Genomic DNA, 20,261 nt, shown 5'->3' with positions numbered 1-20,261 from the left:
AGTTTGGGCAGAGGTGTCAGTCGAGGTGGAAGTACAGAGGCAAAGATGTTGTTGAAGGACAGGTGAGGTATGAGCGGCGGCAAATTGAAATTAGAAATTAGTGGAGATTGAGGCCTGGCAGATAGCGAGAAGAGAGGATATGCTGAAGGGCAAGTTCCCATCTCCGGATTTCTAACTTTATATTGACATGTCATACATTATACACTGTTTAACTGTGTGTGTACTTGTTGCAACAACAATAACAATAATTTTAAATATCAAAGATAATCAAACTGATCAGGATTGATATATGGAGGAAACAAAACCTCCCGTTGCTAAAAGGACTGGGGAACAAACTGTATTGGATGTTTGGATGAGTGTCTGCTGTGCTAGCAAGCAAGTGTGCTGAAGTATTTTTTTGCTTGTGAATGGGATATGAATAAAGCAGTTGTTATGTTTCAAAAAAATGGGACTTAACTTCAATTACTTAAACCTAACTAACCTAAGGACATCACACACATCCATGCCCGAGACAGGATTCGAACCTGCGACCGTAGCGGTCGCGCGGTTCCAGACTGTAGCACCTAGAACCGCTTGGCCACTCTGTTTGGCTGTTATATTTCAAATGGTGCATTTGATCGTTATTAGTTCTGATCCACTAATACCAGATAACTACAGTGGTGACTCCTTTGCCCCCGATAGCAAACTTACATCACCAGCAAGACATGCAGCTTTTCAGTCAGAATAACAACTTCAACAGCAAACTGCACACCATCACTATTACATCAGCACAGGACAAAGCAAATTGGGGGAGGCAGTGACTATAAACTACTTGGACAATAAAGATAATGGCTGACCATACCACAAACAAAGCAACCAGCAGCAACCCTCATATAATGTGGGCACAAACATGTCCAGTGGTGCCATAGGTAATCAAACCTTCAACAAAATCTCACATTTGGGACACTTCCACAGTCAATCAGTTTTTTGGAGGACACACACACACCAGATTCTACCATGCTAAACTGTAACCCAACATTTCTGCTCACATTGCACCATACTGTGTAACCGTGGGAGCTGCGTGATGTGTACTTCGATTTTCTTACCGTGCCAGCAATAGCTGCATAGCCACACGAGACACGCACCAGGTGTACAACAGTGACACAATTGTGCCAGGAACCTTCATTGTCCTAATCTGGTAGAATGATGCACTTTCAACAAGTGATAAGTGACAAGCCACAGAGAACAGGAATTATTCCAAAACTACGAGCATTCCAGCCCAACCAACCGAGACTTCAAACAGTCAAATTAATTCTACAAAGTTATGGAATAACAAATGTTTGTAGCTGTGCTGAACAATTTAGGCCAACATTCTCCGCTTATTAGTGGTGTTATTGCCACTTCAGCTACATCAAACAAGTTTGATATGATAAAAAAAGACTTTATTGACACATTGGTTGAAGGCAGCTGAATGACAAGCACATCAGGCTTTGTTCGAAGAAGAAATTGGAAGTAGAATGCCTTCTCAACTATGCTGGAACATGGGGCAAGTTGTAGAATCCAACATATTTTTGGATGACACCTTGTGGAACGTATGGATACTTAAACTACCATCTTCAGTGCAGGCCACACTTATTTCGAGGGATCAGGAATTCACAGAGATCAAATTAGAGTTGGCCGACAGAATTCATGCAACATTGCAGTTATATAACAAGCTGAATTCGAGTATCAAATATATTCCTAATGCTATGCAGTCAGCCATGTTTCTACAGAAAGGAGGGTGTAGCCCCAGTGAAATACGAGCACTTACAAACTCACCCAAGGCCATTCGTGTGAGATGCAAAGAGTCACGGGACCCACATCGATGATGTGGGACATTAGTTAACCAAGCTACTGCGGAAGCAGCTGACCCCTCCTGACTGAGAGATGCAGCCTGAGGTTGTTTGGCTCGCAAAGTGATCACAGCAACATATCGTGTACTGGTAACTCATCCCTTCAGCAATATGTTGGTATCATGAGAAGTTTGGCACAATGGCACACCAATGTGTTTCACTGTACAGTTTCAAATATCAACAAGAGCCTACTATTGGAACACTGGATGGCATAAGTTGAGATGCGAGCTGGTTGCAAGGGGAAGATTTCCAGAAGGTTTTCGACACTGTACCTCACAAGCAGTTGTAATGAAATTGCGTGCTTATGGAATATTGTCTCAATTATGCGATTGGATTTGTGATTTCCTGTCAGTGAGGCCACAGATTGTAGTAACTGATGGAAAGTCATCGAGTAAAACTGAAGTGATTTCTGGCGTTCCCCAAGGTCATGTTATAGGCGCTCTGCTGGTCCTTATCTATATAAACGATTTAGGAGACAATTTGAATAGTCGTCTTACGTTGTTTGCATATGCTGTTATCTTTTATCGTCTTGTAAAGTCATCAGAACATTAAACCAAATTGCAAAATGATTTAGAAAATATATCTGTATGGTGCAAAAATTAGCAATTGACCCTAAATAGCGAAAAATGCGAGGTCGTCCACACAAGTGCTAATAGGAATCTGTTTAACTTTGTTTACAAGATAAATAAATCAAATCTAAAGGCCATAAATTTGACTAAGCACCCTTACAGACAATTTAAATTGGAAGGAACACACAGAAAATGTTGTGCGGAAGGCGAACCAAAGCCTGCACTTCATTGGCAGAACACTTTGAAGGTGCAACAGATTTACTAAAGTGACTGCCTACACTATGCTTGTCCATCTTTTTTTGGGAGTACTGCTGCACGGTCTGAGATCCTTACCAGATAGGATTAATGGAGTATGTAGAGAAAATTCAAAGAAGAGCTGTAGTTTTGTATTATTGAGAAATAGGCAAGAAAGTGTCACAGACTTGATACAGGATCTGGGATGGACACCATTAAAACAAAGGCATTTCTTGTTGGGATGGAATTTTTGCACGAAATTTCAATCATTAGCTTCATCCTCAGAGGGCGAAAATATTTCCTACATAACAATGTAAAGGAAATCAGAGCACACACAGAAAGATATAGGCGTTTGTTTCTTCCCTGCACTTTTTGAGAAGGGAATAACACTTAAGTGTGATTTGCAGAATATCGATGTAGATGTAGATGTAGAGTACCAAAACAAGATTATACTCTATCAGCCTATGGACCCAAGATACTTCATGTGGGATCAGATGTCATGACACGAGTTCCCAGTAGACTCATGACCAGGAGTTATCACCATACGAACAATCACGTTCAGCTAGCAAATCAACAAAACCCTTTCTGCGCACTGTTAATGACACACTTGTTCATCATTGTGAAATAAGAAAGCTTACAGTGGATTTTGGACCTCATGGTAGCAAATGTGTCAGTGCCAATAGCTGGGTTGGAGTTCCCTTGCCACCAAAAACTTTCACTAGACTTAACTATGGGTGTGGTTAGATGTCCTGTTACGAGGCAATCAGTGCAGGCATCCAAGGACTCTGACACCATACGTAATACCATCACAGTTGGAAAGTAAAGACAAAATTATGAGATTAATAAATAATATGAAACATGATATTGAAACTACTAACCACAAATTGCAGGATGTAGTACATTACAAAGTGTTATTAAATCAAGAGAATAATGAACTATGGAATAAAATAAATCATTGTCAAGAATAATTGCACATCACACGTAAATGGATAGCTGAGCAGCATCCTCAACTATAGGTGGCATCAAGTACTACATACCATATCAACAAACGTTCAGCACACAGGTTGGAGTAAAGGTCAGCCATTGTAAACCTAGTCATACCATGGCCATAACCTGTTTGGAGGAGTTGTCGGAGGGACACAGCATTACATTCACACATCGAGAGGTCTCCTGATCTGCACAAAAGTACAAAGACTTGTACGAATAGGTGCCAAACATCTAAACAAACTGTAGAGGAACTTTTGCAGGCATCAGTAGTTTGGCCTACAGCCAGCCAATGGACTTCACTGATTCACACTTAGTGCCTCAGAAAGACAATTTTTTTTTTTTTTTTTTTTTACTGTGTGGAGATCATCAATCACTGAACTCTCAAATTGTACCACATATGAGTAGGTACCCTGTTCCCTACTTATAGGATTTTTCACATCTGTGGCAGATGCGAACATATTTAGTGCAATAGGAAAAAATACCAGAAACTGCAATCATCACTCCCTTTGGAACTTCTTGCGTTTTTGCACTTGTTTTATGGGCTAAAAAATGTGCCCCAGATGTGGCAGTAGTAGGTAGATGGCAACGTCACCCCAATTTTGATATCAAATTGATATGCAAATTAATAAATTGATCAATTAGACCCCCCCCCCCCCTCCCCCCGACCCCGACAATGCCCATCCCCATCCCCGACCATGCCCAACCCCACCTCTGGATGATGTCATGTGTTTTTCTCAGCCTGCACTTGGGCCCCAATCCCCTCTCCCCCTCTCCACCCATCCCTTCCCACTCTCTCTCCTCAGTCACCTATGCTATTGGTGGGAATTACAAATTTTGCCGTGAATTTCGAATTTTGGTGGCCATTCCTAATTTTCGCTGTACAAATCAATTTCTGCTCAGGGGATGTAATATTAATAGAAACTGTTGATGGAAATTGTTTATAAAATGGGAATAGGTGGTAGAAACCAGAAAAAAAAAACAATTCAGAGGACAGGAAATTGGAGAATTATGCTCTGAAAAGGACATAATTTGCATTTCCCAGGACATGGATACTCTTGTTTAACTTCCGATTGCTTCATCGCTTCATATAGTGTGATCACAAAGTCATTAAGATGCTCCGTGTTGCGCTGCTGGATTCACACATTACTGACCTTCACCTTGCGTAGGGACTGGGCCATTGTAGCTTCTGCCCTGCCCCACACAACCCGCATCACAGCTTGCTGGCCCGGCTGCATTCATGACAGCCGCCTTGCAGGATACTGCAGGACATTCCTACCCCTGGCTCCTGGCCAGCTGTGGGCCTTTTGACACAAAAGGCACCACGGGACACAAGCTCTTAATTCTCAGGCAGCCTAATGACACAACTACAGCACATGCACCGCTTGGCCACATGTCCAGAGGTCTACTGATGACCACTTGTCTGCCACCAGCCCTCGACTTCCACACCACAGGGGGGTGGCAGCCAGTAGCTGGAAATCGGCAGAAGATTATAATGTACAATGCCACTCTCAAAGCGTGCTTTGTTGGTCCTTACCATGAACAATAGAGTTGTTTTCGAAGGTTAGCATCATCCCCCACAGCTCTGTCCTAAGGAAAACAGCAACATATATTTTGAATGATGTAGCTGGCATTGGGTGTGTCAGACTATCTATCTGTCTCAGGCTGAAAAAAGGGTTTTTTCCTAAAGGTAGCAGATGTGTACAATTTTCCATCCACTTGCTGGCAAACAAAGGATGTTTTCAGAAGGGGCATCTGCCTGTTTCATATAGGTATGAAAAAGAGGTCACTATACTGTCAACTACCTTTCAAGGTCATCTGACTACCCACTTTCCACAGCCAAAATACATGCTCGTGGATCATTGCATACAGGAAATGTCCCAGGATTTTTCATAGATTAGCAAATAAAAGAAGTAAATATTCTAGTACCAAATCTTTATTAACTTTAGCATTTACATTTATGTACAGAAAACACCTCTTTCTTTATTTTTGTTTGGTGTAGTTTTAATAATGTCCAATTTAATTTTTAACTTATAACTTAACTCCACATCTGAATCATATATTTCTTTCTCTAGCTAGTAATTTGACAAATACAGAGAAGGCATGTTTTCGTGCTCCAGTATATATATATTTTTTTCTCTAAACTATCTCTTTTACAGCTTTAACAATTAGTTCTGTTCCATCCAGCAGTTTTGCTAGACAAGAGCATTTGGGGATTTTAATGTTTCCTCTTATTTACTGCTTGGTACTGTTGTTATAACACCCACATCCACCTGGGTGTAAGCTGCAAGTTCTTCTGCTGCACATTCTTGCAGAATTTCGGTATAGAACTTAAAGTTTACACTTTTGCAAATGAATTGCCACTAAAAGCTGTTATTCCATTGATTTTAAGCTCTGCAAATGGTTTTTCTGTTGCTAAGTGTATGACATTGAGCCCACCACATTTCGATACAGTGTGTCCATCCTTTTTAAGCAGCTCCAAGGAGGAATGGAGTTTGATAAAGAGATTTTTTGTGTGTCCTTTAACATAGTAAACATTCTCCAGTCCATCATTTTTGGCCAGTATGCCAAGATATGGCCATTTACCACTGTTCTTTACAATAAACGCCTTTATCTTGTATTCCCCAGTCATAGCTAGATTTCTCCATGAACTGTGTTTAAAGCCATATGTAAACCTGACCCGCACATCAATAGCCTCTTCCTTTGCCATCACAAAACAGTTCTGTAATAGGTGTAAGCACTTTTACATTCTTCTCACTAAGTAGTTTACCATTTTCTGTTTAATTTATGTTGCCAATGTCAGTAGCCAGATTATCCACGTTCTGTTGTAATAACCACAAATGGAAGCATACATCCATTGGTCTTGTCTTCCTCCCTAATAGCTAAGGGATGTTTAGCACTTTGGAGGAAGCCATGTTGACATTTTCAACTACTGTGGAAGACGGATCAGCTGCGTCTGTCAAGGCTTCTTTTATACTCTAAACATCCAAGATGATTGCACTTCTGGTCACGTGATTTCCAGTCATACACTCTGCTTAACTCCTACCCCAATTGTGCTATTTTGTGTGCAAAGTGTCCGAAGCAGGCAGGATGACTGCCACTCGCAATTATCACCCTGTCCCAAACCACATAATTCTGCTATCATGGTTGGGTACAGCGCTGTACCCGGACACGGTTTCTGAAGTGGTGGTACAGTGTAATAGATGTAAAAGAGGTAGTGTACAGGGAAAAAATTAGATATATACTGTAGTTTGAAAACATACCTTCTCTGTATTTGTCAAATTACCAGCTGGAGAAAGAAATAGATGATTCAGATGTGGATTTAAGGTGTAAGTTAAAAATTAAATTGGACATTTTTAAAACTACTCCTAACAAAAACATGGAAAGAGTTGTCTTCTGTACATAAATGTTAATGTAAAAGTTAATAAAGATTTGGTACTAGAATATTTGCTTCTCTTATTCACTAATCTACAAAAAATCTTAAGACATTTCTGATATACCATACAGAGATCCATGGGCATGTATCTTGGTTGTGGAAAATGGGTGGTTGGATGACCTTGAAAAGTAGTTGAAACTAGGTAGTTGAAAGTACAGTGACCCCCTTTTCATACCTATATGAAAGTAGTGTTGGTCTACTTATCAAAATATGAAATTACTTTTCAGTTGTATTAATGTAGGTAAATGAATTTTTTACTTCACATTCTGTATTTTTCTTTCTTTCTATCTAACTCCTACTTAGATAGTATGTAGCTTTGCCCAGATCCTATGTCTGTGGCTTTGTTCAAGCACAGGAGTTATAATTTCAGCCATGTTTGCAATATGCTTTTGGAAGTGGACATGATCACACTCCACCTGTTCCCAAACACCTACACATGCAGCACGATAGGCAAAATCCCATGAAATCATTACATATGTTTTGTTTTCCTCCATCTTAAACATCACCTCCCTCATGCTTTAAACTAATATCTTGTGCATATTGCACAGCCTTTACATTCATTTGCAAGGGTAGGCACTTGTGAAATAACAACAAAGACGTATGGTAACAAATAACAATTTTTTATTCAGACATAATCACTCACAGTAGTAATACAGCTTTTCATCCACAAATCTTGTTGTTTTTACAATACACGAAGTAATACTGATTTAAATTCACAGTTCTTGTTACTGTTTGAAATTTTTTATTTACAGTTGTTGATTTTTAAAAAACAGTAGTACTGTGGAAACTTTTTCTGTACTTTACATTGCAATACTGTTTACAGCTACTGCAGAGGTATAGTTTCTCTTATACTAATACTATTACTAGTGAAATTCCCACCCAAACAGAAGACTTAATTTATACTTTGAACTGGATGGCTCTAAACATTTCCCACCTCAAGCAGCTGAAATTATTTAATAATACAAGGAATCAGATGACCCTAAAATGTTCATTCCAAACAGCTGCACTAAAGAGAACTGGGTGGAACTCACACTTAAAACTAGTATGATTTGGATAGCTAGCGGTGGGTGAAACTTAAAAACTAATCTATTTACACATGTACTCCTACAATCACACACTCATGTGAAGTTCAAAAGCAAGAAATATGGTACACAATTTTTTTCCTTTCGTTTACAATTTTTTAACATTTTTGATGATTTTGGTTCACACACATATTTACATGGACATCCGCACTCAAACGCACACACAAAGAGACACATAAGCATCACACATGCAGGCATGCCATACATCACACATACAATATTTAAACTACGATAAAAGAGCTATACTATTAGGTACAAGCTCTCACTCAGCCAGTCATGCACTCACTCTCTCTCAATCACACCATCGGGAGCCCCCACCCCCTCTCGTGCTTCGAGTAAATAGTGTGAGTACTGGAGGGTTTTGATCCCGTCATCACAAATGGCTCTTTTATCATCTTGAGGTGACAATACAACTCTAGACTGCAGCACAGTGTACACCTCATGACCTCATGTTTGAATTCTAGTTTGCTGTACCAAATGCTCAGATTGTGGTGGAGCACTGCAAATGCCACTGTACAGGCAATGCAAGTAGTCTTCAAATGTTAGGACACAGATGCAGCACATCGAACACCCCTAGCCTGCCCCTGGGTGGATCCATCAATTGTATGACTTGCATACATTTTGGATCTTAGACCCACAAACTCCACAATCGACAATCCTTTTGCTTCTTCTTTCATTAAGCCAATAACCTTCATGTTCTGCGGAACAATACCATAAGGATTATTGGCTGTGTATCCTGATGTGTCAGATTCATTACCATGGCCCTAATTACTTCATATGGATCACAGTTCTTCACCCAGTGGACGAAGCTATCTGTGAGCATATAAAGTAACTTTGGTTCTACAAAATGAGTTTTAGCAAACTCATAGTGGAAACAGTACATTTGGAGTTTGGAGATGTCCAGTATACACATACCCAAATAGATTGGTTTCATAAAAAACTCTACTGAAACCTTTGACATCTCCACAGAAACAAAGTTCTCCATTGAAAATTGTGACCCACTTAAAATTTGGTCTGGCAATGCACTTTCTTACATTCCACGGCCCATCCCATTCGGCCCTAATCAAAATATTGTGTTAATTTCTTACATTCTGCATGGTTTTACCAAAAATGGAATTATTCATCAATTTGTAAAAATCTTTTTCGAAATCACTAGTCACACCTGCCCTCTTTTGGTACTTAATTCAAGATACTCCTTCAAACATACCTCTTCTTGTGTCCAACAGTGGTCATCAGTTTAGGGACAGTGTTTCCTCATGGAACTTGTTGCTCTGAACATAACAGCAAGTCACTTGTCATTTCTTGAAAACTGCCAGGATATGTGAGGTCTGCCTCCACCACATACCCTACATCAGAATCAGCCACCAGTCCCAATATTTTTCCACCTAATCCCTCTAATTCGTTTTTGGGCTCCCATTGAAACCCACCAACTGGCAGTGGCTGCATCAGGGCGTTCCGATATACGTTATTCACATCCAAGTATAGAATATAACTTGAATTGAGGGATGCATTGAACACTGCATTCATACATGGATTATTTGCCTTGTTGCGTCTATGGACACACTGGCAAAGTCCCCCACAGATCCCACACTCAAAGAAAAGAAGCATATTGGCATCAGTCAAAAGTTCAATGTTGTGCCTTGTTTTCTTGAGCATTGTGTCCCAGAACAACCTAGGTGCCATGTAATAAAGGGCAGGCTCCAGAGAGTATGTGGCCATGCACACATTCCGGAACTTTTCAAAAACATCTGCAAGCTAGCACACACCAGTGTTCATGTATAGTCTTGCGTGTTCACCCAAATTTGGAATGTTGAATTCCCACCAGACATTCACGGCTTGCTCATAATCTGCACTAGTTATGGCATCACCTGTGAGAGTACTGGTAAATGCAGGTATGTCAGGTAGCCTGGTTTCATCGAGTTTGGCCTTATTATCCAGATGTTTTTCAAGCTCAGTGAACAACCAATCCACAGGATTATCCCCAACATAAGATTCATAGTGGTTAAGACTCGAATTATATGAACATGCAAGTTGGTACGCACCCACATATGGTAGTACGTATTTTTGCATGAAGATGGTATGTGAGGCTAAGGGGTTCCCTTCACAGTGAGTAATAGAGGCAAGGAGACATTTGAAGTCTGCATATACAAGAAATGGACAACATTCCTGGTGGTGACCATTCTTGAATTATAGAACTTGTTTTCTTCTGTAGGCATAACAACACATACCAGTTCCTTAGATTCACAGTCCTTTGGATGCCTTTTTAAATACTTTTCTTTTGAAAAGGTATTTAGACACCTGAAGTAAATGTGTTTTTTATGTTCGTGTTTCAACAATTGGCTGACAAGGATGTGGTACATGTCTTTGATCCATATGTAATGCTGATTATTACCTTCAGAGAAGAACAGCATGTTTACCTGAAGATCACACTCACCTGCATATTTCGAAAAATGGAGTGGTCCAACTATAGTATGCTTGTCCTGCTCATCTGGCTTGCTTTTCTCTTTCTTCTTTAGGCCATAAACAAGAACCGATATTCCGGGATTTTGTGTCTAAAATTTTGGTATGTCCTGAATCTTTACAGGGAACTTGATACCATCAAAATTATAACCTCTGAGGATTTTATTCTTTTGTACATTGTATGTTGTTGTGTGCTCGGGATGGTATCTGTAATGGTAATTTCTCTCACAAGCCAGAACTGACCATGCAAAACAAGCATTATCATTTTCATTTTGAACATTAATGCAAACCTGCTTCTTCTTAATATCCTCAGGGAGTTTGGTATAACTGGACCCTCCATTTAAAGCATCATAGACATGAATGGCGAGATGTGGTATTTGGCTGAGTGCTTTAGCTGACTCTCTTCCTTCCATCTTGGAAAACTGGGCAAGTATAGCAGCCAAGGTGGATTCAAGAAACCACTAGGCAATTGATGTACTCCGAGATATAATGCCTTTACCACCCTAGATGTAGTGCAAGGTTTTCTCCTCAGCAGCACTCTGCTGTTTGGAGGGGTGAGTCAACTCGCAGCAGAACAATGCATTACATTTAATTGCATTATATCTTGGATTGTCTAGGGCTTTCAGGAGCTCTGCCTCTAGCACCAGGAGGCACACTTCTAGAAACCTGACTGGGGCACGATAACCTCCAGCCTTATTCGCAGTTCTAGTAAATAAGATACAGCCGCCAAGTGTTCTAGAGGAGTCATGTTGCCACTAATCTGATGTCCTTCACTATCAGGACAGGATAGAGCACTACCGCTAGCCACAGGTTCATTATCATTAATACTACAGCTAAGTGACGACTGCGTCCAACTGGTGGATGAGGGAGCTGGGGAAGAGGCACCTTCAGTAGGAAGGGGGGGGAGAGGCATGCACCGAGGCATACAAACATTTTGCTGCTGGCAAGGGCGAGCAGCCAGTGTGTTTGTAGTAGGAGGCAGTGATGGTGACCTTTGTGGGAGCACCCAGGCTGGGGTGAGGCACCCCTTGATGCTCCTGCATATTTGAGCCTACACCATTGCTAGCCTGGGGGGGGGGGGGGGGGGGGGGAAATCATTGCTCTGACTGTACCACCCACGGACACCAGAGGGTATGTGGTGGCTTAAGGGCTGGCACTACAGCAGCCATGGCCACTTCTCACACGGCAACAAGCTGTGCTTCGCACAACAGTGCACACCGCTCGGGTGTGTGTTTGACACCCGCCCCCACAATCACTGCTCTAAATGCACATGCCACAGCAAGCTCTTGTCACAGTGGTGTTGGTGCCACCTCTGTAACATACAAATATTGGGAAAAAATTAAGCACAATGCTCAAGATTTTTTTAAATGCTGTAAACAAAAAGTACAATTAAGAGCATCAGCATTCCTGAACAATAATTATATGCTTTAATGATGATGGTCACATTATAATCACCTTTTACATTCTGGTTCCCAGGATTGAGCAGTTCAGTTGATCTTTCTGCTAGTTCTCCCAACCAGTCAAATATCTCCATCTCTTGTTCCAGAATGGAGAGATCACACTGCCTTTCAGCAGCCATCATCTCACACTCCCAATCAAGAATTTCACCCTCATCAGAATCGTTGTTGTTATGGAGCCATCAATCCATCTCATGGGAGTTGTCTACAGCAAGATACTGATTAGTAGAAACAACAACAAAAACTTTGTACTGAATTTGACTTCAGCGAGATATTGATTATATGTAACTACGAAAAAATTGATTAAATAAGTAAAAAGTTCATACCAGATAGAAGTGATGACGCCTGGTCATCATTCTCGATGCATACTCCTATCAGAACCTCATTTTCCTCTTGAGCATTAGCAACATCTACAACAATGAATAATATATACCTCACACAACTGTATATGATGAAAAAAGAGTCTAGCGGCACTATATTACAACTGTACTTACTTTCTTGCTGCATTTCAGACTTCAGAAGCAGCTCAATGTCCATCAGCTGTGACTCTAATGCTGCAGCAGTGAGATCAAAAGTTTCATAAATGCTTGTTACAATCTGAACATGTAAACTACCACACAGAATTTGGAGATGTACTTACGTAATGGTAGCACAAGCTCTTCCACTTGATGGAGACTTTCAGCTGCTGCTGGTCTAATGCTAGAGCAACAGTAGAAGTGTTACAAGAACTTGCTACAATTGGAACACTTTAAGAGTTGCTTCCTGAACATATAACTATCACACACAGAATTTTGAATTGTACTTACATGATCGGCCAATGGCCTTGCCGTAGTGGTAACACCGGTTCCCGTCAGATCACCGAAGTTAAGTGTTGTCAGGCTGGGCTAGTACTTGGATGGGCGACCATCCGGTCTGCCGAGCGCTATTGGCAAGCAGGGTGCACTCAGCCCTTGTGCGGCAAACTGAGGAGCTACTTGATTGAGACATAGTGGCTCAGGTCTCAGAAAGTGAGATACGGCTGGGAGAGATGCATGCCCCTCCGTATCCACATCCGGTGATGCCTGTGGGCTGAGGATGACATGGCGGTCCGCCAGGGCCTGTGGACAGAGTTTATGGACATACGTTTACATACTTACATGATGGTAGCACATGATCTTCTGCTTGCAGGAGACTTTCAGCTTCCAGCTGGTGTTCTAGTTCCATCAACATTTCGGGAATGAATGGTGTAATAGTAAGAAAAAAAACTTTTATAACCATTTGTTACAAAATGTATCACAATCTCGAAAATTTTGAATACTTTGCTATGAAATTTTATAACTGTTGCTAGTTGAACTCATAAATTTTTTTTTATAAACACTTACATGGCAATTGACCCAAGTTCGGCCGTTTTCCACTACCACTACCACTGGCATCATTGCTGGCTGACCGTTTCATGTTGCAGGAATCACATTGACACAACTATGCACTGTCAAAGACTGGTGATTGTGGTGGGGGTTGGGCTTTATATAGCTTCAGACTCCACCCTCTGTTTAGTTGAGGACCATTGGGAACTCAGTGCCATTCCAGCAACTTATAACTTGCCTTCTTTTTTCTTCAAGCAGGCTTAGTGCAGCTGTTTGAGGAAAATATCATATCTGTGGGGGAGGGAAAAAATGATCTGAGATAGATGTGCTTTGTTTGCTGGCAAGTGGTTGACATATTGGACACAGCTGCTAGCTTTAGAAAAACACTATTTGTTCACTCTGAAGAAAATAGATGGCTTGATATTTCTGACATCAGCTGCACCCTTCAAATACATGTTGTTGTTATTCAGTGCATAGCTGTGGTGTGAGGACGCTAACTTCACTTTCTTTTTCTTCTTGGTGCAGGCAGTTGCAGTGGGAGACAAAAAATTCTATAAAACAAATAGAGGCTCCTTTCTGAAAACATCCTTTGTTTGCTGGCAAATTGGTGGAAAATTGTACACATCTGCTATCTTTAGAAAAACACCCTTTGTACAGTCTGAGACAGATGGATAGTCAGACACACCTGATGTCAGCTGCATCCCTCGAAATATCTGTTGCTGTTTTCCTTAGGACAGAGCTGTGGGGGAAGACACTAACCTCGAAAACAACTCTATTGTTCTTGGTAAGGACCAACAAAGTGCGCCTTTAGAGCAGCATCATACTATAATGTACTAAATGCCTATTTCCAGCTACTGGCTGCCACCCATAGAAGTCGAGGGCTGGGGATAGACAAGTGGTCATCATCAGATGCCGGACACATAGCCAGGCGGCGCACGTGTCGCAGTTGTGTCATTAGGCCACCTGAGAGTTAAGAGCTTGCATGCTCTTGCACCTTTCATGTTAAATTACCCACAGCTGGCCAGGGGGCATGGGGGTAGGTGTGTCCTGCAGTATCCCTCGAGGCAACTGTTGTGAATGCAGACGGGCCGGCAAGCTGCTACCTGACGGGGGGTGGAGGGGTGGGGAGGCTGGAGGTGTGGAAGCCACAATGGCCCAGTCCCTATGCAAGGCAAAGGCGGTAATGCCAAGGCGAGCAGCACAATGCAGAGCATTTTAATGACTTTGCGGTCGAACTATACAAAGTGATGAAGCGATCGGAAGTTAAACAAGAGTATCCGTGTCCTACAAAATGCAAAATATGTCCTTCTCAGAGCATAATTCTCTGATTTATCCTCCTCTGAATTGCTTTTTTCCAATTTCTACCACCTATTCCAGTTTTATAAATGATTTTTATCAACAATTTCAGTTAATATTATGTCCTCTGAGCTGACAATTGATTTGTACAGCGAAAATTTGGAATGGTCGCAAAAATTCGAAATTCCCACCAATAGGGTAGGTGATTGAGGAGGGAGAGTGGGAGGGGGAGGGTGGAGAGGGTGGGAGGGGTTTGAGGCCCATGTGCAGGCTGAGAAAAACACATGACGTCTTCTGGGGGTGGGGTTGGCGATGGTCGGGGCCGGGAGGAGGGGGGAGGGGGGGGGATTAATTGATCAATTGAATTAATTTTCATATCAATTTGGCATCAGAATTGGGGTAATGCTGCCATCTCCCTACTACTTGTGGCAACTTTCTATTGACCAATATTAAGAAAACTTTTGTTTTGTTTTTTCTATTTGGACGATATAGTGGTCTCAAAAACTGCTGAAGAGCTCAAAAGACATTTCAAAATAATTTTGGACACCCTGTGAAAACATTACATCATCGCTAGTGAAGAGAAGTGCGAACTTGGGAAAAAGTGAGGTAATCTTCTTGGGTCATTCCATAAAGTCCATAATTAAACCCACAGCGAAACAGGTCGAAGCAATACATTCCATACTGAGATCTACAATCAGGGCTGTATCTAGGCGGCAAACTGTTGCCACGGAAGAATTATTTTTTATGTATATTTTAATGTGTATAACATCAGCATTCAACAATTTATTGGCAAAGTGTTGATAAATAATTGTACTTGTCATTAAACTCATATTTTACTCTTGGTCCACCTATATAATGTCTTCCATGAGCGCATTAATCTCATAGGTTACGTTAGGAGATAGTTCTCCACGAATCATGTAGCCTACAACATCTTGCTTGTGGCATGTTGTTCCAATTTTTCATCTATTCATCGTAACGCTGATGTCATACACAACACAATACCATTCCATGTTGTTCTCCACTTAAAATTAAGATATGTAATTTGAATACTAACTGGTCATAGTGAAGTAGATTTTGTAGTATTTGATAGAATCAAAATATGTTCCCTTTGCAACACTTGACATCACTGTGGTGGTACTATTGGATGATGCAGGTCAAGGGGCTCTGCATATTGAAATAAAGCTGAAGAAAAAAGACAGTAAACTTAAATACCGGAAACGAACTCATAGCTTAATGGTAAAAACAAAACTAAACTCTGTTGCTCTGAACATTCGAGTAAAGTTACGGATCAAAACAGTATCAAAACAGTGTAGATGTGGAAGCAAAATTAGAGCTCTAAATGGTAAACATAATGCAGATGCCCTAACTAACTTCAGGAGTTCCAGAAGGATGTCAAGAATCTACATGCTCTAAGCCAGACAATTTTCCTGTTCCCCATAATGATCTATATCATCAGGAATATGCTGACTAGACAATGCATTATTTGGTAAAAATGGTATCAATCAAAACATAAATGTTGATATTTCTATGTCCTCATAGTAGTAATATGCTGACAGATACCAGTGATTTTGCTGCAAAAAGCTGCTTCAGAGGGGCCTACCACTAAATGCCAATGGCATTAAAAGACATACCAGAAATGGCAATCATCACTCACTTTTAGACTAGATTAGATTAGATTAATACTAGTTCCATGGATCATGAATACGATATTTCGTAATGATGTGGAACGAGTCAAATTTTCCAATACATGACATAATTAAGTTAATTTAACAACATACTTAAGTTAATATAACAACTTTTTCATTTTTTTGTGTTTTTTATTTTTTATTTTGTTTTCGTTTTTTTGTTTTTTATTTATATCTAAAAATTCCTCTATGGACTAGAAGGAGTTGTCATTCAGAATTTTTTTTAATTTCTTCTTAAATACTTGGTTATCTGTCAGACTTTTGATACTATTTGGTAAGTGACCAAAGACTTTAGTGCCAGTATAATTCACCCCTTTCTGTGCCAAAGTTAGATTTAATCTTGAATAGTGAAGATCATCCTTTCTGCTAGTATTGTAGTTATGCACACTGCTATTACTTTTGAATTGGGTTTGGTTGTTAATAACAAATTTCATAAGAGAGTATATATACTGAGAGGCTACTGTGAATATCCCTAGATCCTTAAATAAATGTCTGCAGGATGATCTTGGGTGGACTCCAGCTATTATTCTGATTACACGCTTTTGTGCAATAAATACTTTATTCCTCAGTGATGAATTACCCCAAAATATGATGCCATATGAAAGCAACGAGTGAAAATAGGTGTAGTAAGCTAATTTACTAAGATGTTTATCACCAAAATTTGCAATGACCCTTATTGCATAAGTAGCTGAACTCAAACGTTTCAGCAGATCATCAATGTGTTTCTTCCAATTTAATCTCTCATCAATGGACACACCTAAAAATTTGGAATATTCTACCTTAGCTATATGCTTCTGATTAAGGTCTATATTTACTAATGGCATCATACCATTCACTGTACGGAACTGTATGTACTGTGTCTTATCAAAATTCAGTGAGAGTCCGTTTACAAGGAACCACTTAGTAATTTTCTGAAAGACAGTATTGACAATTTCATCAGTTAATTCTTGTTTGTCAGGTGTGATTACTATACTCGTATCATCAGCAAAGAGAACTAACTTTGCCTCTTCATGAATATAGAATGGCAAGCCATTAATATATATTAAGAACAACAAAGGACCCAAGGTCCACAGGTATCTGAGAATCTTACTTATCTGTTGAGAACAAGCTTTTAGTATTTTGCTGGAAATGCCATCAATTCCATGTGAGTTTTTGCTTTTAAGCAAGTTTATTATTTTCCTAATTTCAGAGGGAGAAGTGGGTGAGATTTCAATTGTATCAAATTGCATAGGTATGGCCTCTTCCATTAACAGCCTAGCCTCTTCTAATTCTTGATAGTTCCCCAGTTTGAGGAATGTGCTGATCTTTGCATATTATGAGAACTACTTATTTCAACTTTCCGCACTCTTCCAGTTAGGTACGAATTAAACCATTTGTGCACTGTCCCACTCATGCCACAATACTTGAGCTTGTCTAGCAGAATTTCATGATTTACACAATCAAAAGCCTTTGAGAGATCACAAAAAATCCCAATGGGTGGTGTTCGGTTATTCAGATCATACAAAATTTGATTGGTGAAAGCATATATGGCATTTTCTGTTGAAAAACCTTTCTGGAAACCAAACTGACATTTTGTTAGTATTTCATTGTTACAGATATGTGAAGCTATTCTTGAATACATTACTTTCTCAAAAATTTTGGATAAAGCTGTTAGAAGGGAGATTGGACGGTAATTGTTGACAACAGATCTATCCCCCTTTTTATATAAAGGTATAACAATAGCATATTTCAGTCTATCAGGGAAAATGCCCTGTTCCAGAGAGCTATTACACAGGTGGCTGAGAATCTTACTTATCTGTTGAGAACAAGCTTTTAGTATTTTGCTGGAAATGCCATCAATTCCATGTGAGTTTTTGCTTTTAAGCAAGTTTATTATTTTCCTAATTTCAGAGGGAGAAGTGGGTGAGATTTCAGTTGTATCAAATTGCATAGGTATGGCCTCTTCCATTAACAGCCTAGCCTCTTCTAATGAACACCTGGGTCCTACTATATCCACAACATTTAGAAAATGATTATTAAAAATATTTTCAACTTCTGACTTTTTGTTCGTAAAGTTTTCATTCAATTTGATGGTAATACTGTCTTCCTGTGCTCTTGGTTGACCTGTTTCTCTTTTAATAATATTCCAAATTGTTTTAATTTTATTATCAGAGTTGCTGATTTCAGACACGATACACATACTTCTGGATTTTTTAATAACTTTTCTTAATATAACACAGTAGTTTTTATAATGTTTGATAGTTGTGGGTCACTACTCTTTCTTGCTGTCAGATACATTTCCCTTTTCCGGTTACAAGATATTTTTATACCCTTAGTAAGCCATGGTTTGTTACGAGGTTTCTTACGAGTATATTTAACTATTTTCTTGGGGAAGCAGTTTTCAAATGCATTTACAAAAATGTCATGAAATAAATTATATTTTAAATTGGCATCAGGTTCACGGTACACCTCATCCCAGTCTAACTGCTGTAGGCTTTCCCTGAAATTTGCAATTGTTAAATTGTTGACTGAACGTACTACTTTGGAGGACTGTTTAGTATTGCTGAATGGAGCTATGTCATATATTGTAACTAGCTGTGCACCATGATCAGAAAGACCATTCTCAACAGGCTGAGCATTTATCTGGTTAAACTTATCTTGGTCTATAAAGAAGTTATCTATCAGTGAGCTGCTATCCTTTACCACCCGAGTAGGAAAATCAATAACGGGTGTCAAATTGAAAGAACCGAGTAATACTTCAAGGTCATTTTTCCTATTACCCTCTTTCATAGAATCTACATTGAAGTCCCCACAAATAATAGTTTGCTTCCTCCTGTCTGACAGATAGCACAACAAGGAGTCCAAATTTTTCAGAATAGATGAAAATTTCCTGATGGGGACCTATATACAGTTACAATTATAAATGTGCCTTTATTTAATTTAAGCACACAGGCACATGCTTCTATATGTTTCTCTACACAAAACTTTTTTGTTTCTATACTTTTTGCACAATGATAACTTTTGACATATATGGCAACTCCTCCTTTCTCCATATTTTCTCTCATTACATGTGCAGAGAGCTTATATCCACTTACATTTATCTTATCCATATCAGCAACAATGTGATGCTGAGACAGGCATAGTATATCTATTTCATCCTCAGCTTCTAAATCTTCTAAACAAACCAGAAGCTCATCTATTTTATTCTTTAAACTCCCAATATTTTGATGAAATATACTTACATTATTTTTAATTATACTTTTATGAGAACCTTTCCTTATTCTAACATTTGCAGTACTCTCCTGTCTGAGTTTCTCATTGTGCTTAGGCCTAGTTGCTATACCAGTGATCACATGGTGTTCAGAGAGGCAGATTATGTCAACTGGGTTGGGTGACTTTAATTCATCAATGCAATTACCTAGGACTGAGATACAACTTGGTGGAGATAAAATTTCTGATGATTGGTGAAAATTTATAATTGACAGCTGTGATTGGTGATCCAATGTGCTAGAATTGTGCTTTGGAAATGAGGAAATGTATACCGCAGAGACAGGCTGGACAGTGAAGGGGGAGGCGTGTTTATAGCGATAAGAAGTGCAATAGTATCAAAGGAAATTGAGAGAGATCCGAAATGTGAAATAATTTGGGTGAAGATCACGGCTAAAGCAGGCCCAGAGATGGTAATTGGATGTCTCTATAGGCCCCCTGGCTCAGCAGCTGTTGTGGCTGAGCACCTGAATGATAATTTGGATAATATTTCGAGTAGATTTCCCCACCATGTTATAGTTCCAGGTGGAGATTTTAATTTGCCGGATATAGACTGGGAGACTCAAACGTTCATAACGGGTGGCAGGGACAAAGAATC

General features: G+C 39.8%; 1 pseudogene; it reads left to right on the top strand.

Moving 5' to 3' along the window:
- The first annotated feature begins 12,906 nt into the window (after positions 1–12,906).
- On the top strand, positions 12,907–13,024 carry LOC126163846 (5S ribosomal RNA; annotated as a pseudogene).
- The last annotated feature ends 7,237 nt before the right edge of the window (positions 13,025–20,261 follow it).

The sequence above is a fragment of the Schistocerca cancellata genome, chromosome 2 (genome assembly GCF_023864275.1).
Source record: "Schistocerca cancellata isolate TAMUIC-IGC-003103 chromosome 2, iqSchCanc2.1, whole genome shotgun sequence".
NCBI lineage: Eukaryota > Metazoa > Arthropoda > Insecta > Orthoptera > Acrididae > Schistocerca > Schistocerca cancellata.
This window is presented reverse-complemented; position numbering and strand designations above follow the sequence as displayed.